The sequence below is a fragment of the Alosa pseudoharengus genome, unplaced genomic scaffold (assembly GCF_046254945.1).
Source record: "Alosa pseudoharengus isolate Yale_2024_CS ecotype anadromous, Long Island Sound unplaced genomic scaffold, YU_APseudo_1.1 YU_APseudo_1.1_scf_23, whole genome shotgun sequence".
Taxonomy (NCBI): domain Eukaryota; kingdom Metazoa; phylum Chordata; class Actinopteri; order Clupeiformes; family Clupeidae; genus Alosa; species Alosa pseudoharengus.
The window spans coordinates 31,187,099-31,192,098 of record NW_027468685.1 but is presented as its reverse complement, the minus strand read 5'-3'; positions in this window follow the sequence as shown (position 1 = coordinate 31,192,098).

Sequence of the window (5,000 nt, the reverse complement as noted above, 5' to 3'; positions counted from 1 at the left end):
ATAGTTTTAGCATTCGCTAGGCTGTTTGGCACTTTGCCCTCTCTAACAGCGGATGTGTATGGGCCCATCAAGGCTTTTTAAATCGTGGGGAATATGTGGAGCACTTCCTTGTGTTACATTTTCATAATTCTGAGATTCTCTGGTGAATGAGATCCAGCAGATTTGCAAACGCTTGATCAGCAGATTTGCATTTATACTTTTTAGCTATTTTTGTATCCATCACTTTTTTTATTACTATTAAAAATTTGAAACATCACTCTATCACTATTATTATTATTATTATTATTATTATTATTATTATTATTATTATCAGGGCAGTCGTGGCCTACTGGTCAGGCTTCAAGCTTGTTCGGTCCCCGACCAGTAGGAACGGCTGAAGTGCCCTTGAGCAAGGCACCTAACCGCTCACTGCTCCCCGAGCGTCGCTGTAGCAAGGCAGCTCTGCTCCAAGTTAGTGTGTGCTTCACCTCACTGTGTGTTCACTGTGTGCTCTGTGTTTTCACTAATTTATGGATGTATACGAAAGTATACTTGGCCTAGAAACCTGATTTACATTTATATTTACATTTTACATTTTTTACATTTTTTAATTATTATTATTATTATTATTATTATTATTATTATTTGCTATATTATACCGTTCTCCTTATTTCAGTCTCCCTGACATGGAGTTGTACCCGGCTACAACACAAGGGCATCCTTGCCTAGTCAGCAGAGCAGCAAATTCATTTATCTGGGCATGGATCTCATTAGGGGACGCAGCTCTGAGTTTAACAGGTTCAGATGGAACAGGATAAGGAGTTTATTTTTAAACAGGATCTTATGGGGCCTGGGCGGGTATATTTAGATTGCATTAGGTGGATGTATAGAGTGGAGGTGGGGGCATTTGCAAGAACATAATTGTGGAGCTCTGCGCTGGATGACGCCTAGAGGAGAAAGATGACCTCAGCCATCTCTCCTAGCAGCTCTGGAGACACACACATTCACATGAGTGCACGCATATGAACACACACTCTCTCTCTCTCTCTCTCTCCTCTCCTGTCTCTGTCTCTGTCTCTGTCTCTGTCTCTGTCTCTGTCTCTGTCTCTCTCTCTCTCTCGAGCCTGTCTGAGGGAGCTGTTAGATGGCGCCTTAGTTTAGAGAGGCGGCCTTTTAGCTTCTCTTTGTCACTTACACATTCACCCTCACGCACACACACTCTCGCTCTCTCTCTCTGGCACAGACACACTGAAACATGCGCGCACACACACACACTTTGTAAGGCTCGTATATTTGGGTGAGCTTGCATGCGAGATGTATGTGAGGACAGTGGACAGCGTGCACATACACACAGAGAAAGAAAAGGCACATTGTGTGTGTGTGTGTGTGTGTGTAGGCTCTTGCAGCTCTGAGTTATGTGTTTTCTCTTGCTTTCTGTAAACTCATTAGACACTGTCTCCGGTCAGCCTTGGCTAAACGAATGTCTGTTATTCTAGCTCTCCTCTGCTCTGTCGGCTGCAGCATCAGCAAATCTGCTGGCCCCTCCAGTCAGGCCGAGGGAGACGCTACAGCCCAGGCGCCGGACAGGCTGCAGGCGAGATGTAAACTCTTTGGGCAGAGTGCCCTGAATGACCCACTCTCTCCTAAAAAAGAAAGGGTTCATCAGCATATGTCCCTGCAAACCCTCGAGGTGAAAATGTTCCACGTTCCATCATCTGAGGATTTATATAAAGAAACTTATAGAAAATATAAAATAAGAACACTGGGGTCTACAGATGTAACATTTCAGGATTCAGTTTATGGGTAGGTTGAGGGGTCATTTCACCATGGCAGAGGAACAAAACATGTTGAAAACCTAAGCCAAAGTGTAGGCCCTTCAAGGAAAAGACGTAATTCAATAGCCCCTCTATAATAGTCGCGACTGAGAACATTCCATCCCCTATATTCGATATTGATTTGGCGCAGCCGTTTGGGATTAGCTGGTGTAATGTGTGTGATTATTGAAGCCGAAGCCGCGTTCTTGTGAATTTAATGCATTGGAAATGAGCACTTCATTCCTGTTTAAAAACAATCACTAACGCACTCTTACAGCGGGAGCCGCTGCATGAATAATGCCGCTCCACATTTTCCCCTCCGACTAAACAAGCGCTGCCTTCTTTTGAGATCGATCCAGCAGTGAAGGCTTTCCTGCCGGTAAATCTCCCTCTAATGAAAGTCGACAACTTCCCAGCGCAAAACTGTGTCGCTCCGTGCAAAGAAATTGAAAGCAACACTTGAATCGATTCCATATTTTCTGATGTCTGTAGTGTGTTTATACTCTGGATGTCTATTTATACTCTATAATAGACGGCTAACCGCCGAGTGTTTAAGGCCGAGTGAATTTGTATGCAAATCATACAAATCATCATGAATTGGTGCAGGTTTTCTCCCCACAGTGTTGCTGTGTCTGTCTCTCACCTGCGCTGCGCTGCGCTGCGCTGTTAAAGTGGCACGCCAGATCAGGAGTGCGTTAATATGAGGCGTGTTAACAGATGAACAGCGCAAAGCAAATGACACATGTTACAATGGCCTATAAATCAGTCACTTGCATAAACGCTCTCAAGTGGTCATTACAAGTGGCAGAATAGGTTTAAGTGCCTTCCAGTGAATAGCCTAAAATATGACCCATTTCTCAAGAGTACCTTCTCAGATGGACATGAAAACAGTTTAAATGCTGACAAATGATCATGTTTGGAATCTAGTCTTGTTGAATGTTTGTGCTGATCCTTTGTGTTGGGTCTGTAGGCCTGAGTGCTGCACACCCCATGTGGTGCTCCAGGTTGGCAGGCAGACTCAATATAGATATAAATATAGAAGGTATGAGCCCGGAGTCATCATTGATTAATCTTACAGCATGGGAGGATTTCCTCAGACAGATGCCTTTGCTGACAGGCATACAAGAGAACACATGCATGTGTGTGTGTGTGTGTGTGTACGCACACACACACACGCGCACACAAACACGCATGCACGCAGGCACGCACACCCCCTGGTTGTCTTCTCTATCTTCTCTGCTGTGCTGAGTTGAATTTGCTGCCCTATTTATTCCAGCAGTGACTCTGAGGGGGAGGGGCAGAAAATCATCTGGAATGGTTCAGCCTGTGTGTGTGTGTGTGTGTGTGTGAGTGAAAGGGAGTACATGAAGTCAACTCGGAGCTGTGCTTCAGTGCACTTCCCATGATGCTTGGCGACAGGTGGAGAACATTCCTCCATAGTTGTAGGGTTCCGTAGTGTTCCGGAATAAATCCGAGGGACGCTGGAGAGCCGCTGCGATCTTTGTGGCTGCGCTGCAGTAATCACCAGAGGAATGTGTGTGTTTCTGGAGACATCCCAACAACCCCTGGCAACATGCTACTTGTGACATCTGTGTCCCTGTGTTTGGTGGTTTCTGAAATTCAACCATCACAGTAGAACAGCTGAGTCTGCGCCTCACTCTTCCCTGTATACAGCTGAGTCTCCACGCCTCACTCTTCCCTGTATACAGCTGAGTCTCCACGCCTCACTCTTCCCTGTATACAGCTGAGTCTGCGCCTCACTCTTCCCTCTATACAGCTGAGTCTCCACGCCTCACTCTTCCCTGTATACAGCTGAGTCTCCACGCCTCACTCTTCCCTGTATACAGCTGAGTCTGCGCCTCACTCTTCCCTGTATACAGCTGAGTCTGCGCCTCACTCTTCCCTGTATACAGCTGAGTCTCCACGCCTCACTCTTCCCTGTATACAGCTGAGTCTGCGCCTCACTCTTCCCTCTATACAGCTGAGTCTCCACGCCTCACTCTTCCCTCTATACAGCTGAGTCTCCACGCCTCACTCTTCCCTCTATACAGCTGAGTCTCCACGCCTCACTCTTCCCTCTATACAGCTGAGTCTCCACGCCTCACTCTTCCCTGTATACAGCTGAGTCTCCACGCCTCACTCTTCCCTGTATACAGCTGAGTCTGCGCCTCACTCTTCCCTGTATACAGCTGAGTCTCCACGCCTCACTCTTCCCTCTATACAGCTGAGTCTGCTCCTCACTCTTCCCTGTATACAGCTGAGTCTCCACGCCTCACTCTTCCCTGTATACAGCTGAGTCTCCACGCCTCACTCTTCCCTGTATGTGTGTCCTGTGGCTGTGCAGGCTCATTCCCAGCAGCTCATTATCTCTGATTTGCATCATGTTCCAGAGTTTTCGAGGAGTCTGTAGGACTTGCAATGTGATAGAGAGAGAGATGTGTGACTGAAAGCATGACTCTCCTCTCTCTCTCGTTGGCTAGTATATTACAGGAGCATAATTTCCTTGGGTAAAGCTGAGGTGAAGGAAACATGGAAATATGCCTCTGTCTGACCAGGATGAGATGAAATGTCGTCTCTCAGGGCTGCTTCTGATGAATGCAACTCTGGGTAAATCCTTTGTGCTGGACATTCTGCTTAGGATGTGGTTTCCATGGGAAAGAGGGTTGGTTTGTTTAGCTGTGTGTGTGTGTGTGTGTGTGTGCGCACCCCTCTGATCTGGCCCAAATGGTGTGTCTTGCAGAGATGGCCTCTCCAGGCTTTATTTAGCAAGTGGAGGCCATGGAAACCACAGCTGCTCTCTCTCTATCTCTCTTTCTCCATCCCTCTCTCGCTCTCTCTCTCTCTTTTCCTCTCTCTCTCTCTCTCTCTCTCTCTCTCTCTCTCTCTCTCTCTCTCTCTCTTTCTTTTCCTCTCTCTCTCTAAACTGGCTGCTTTGAAATGCCATGACGGACCCCTGAGTGCACACATAATTCACATAGATTGTCTTTTCTCTTGTGAGAGGGGGATGGTGGAGGTTTGGGATTTGTTAAACAAGTGTGAATGACTTACGTCTGAACAGATACAGTCTCTTGTCTTTGTGGCTGACATGCATTATTAAACTATGAAACCCAGCTCTTCGAGCTGCTGTTCTTTAAGACCTGTTTGATGCAGTTGCCATGTCTTGGCTGCACAATGCATGTGGAAGTCCATGTGTGTGCTAATCTCTCT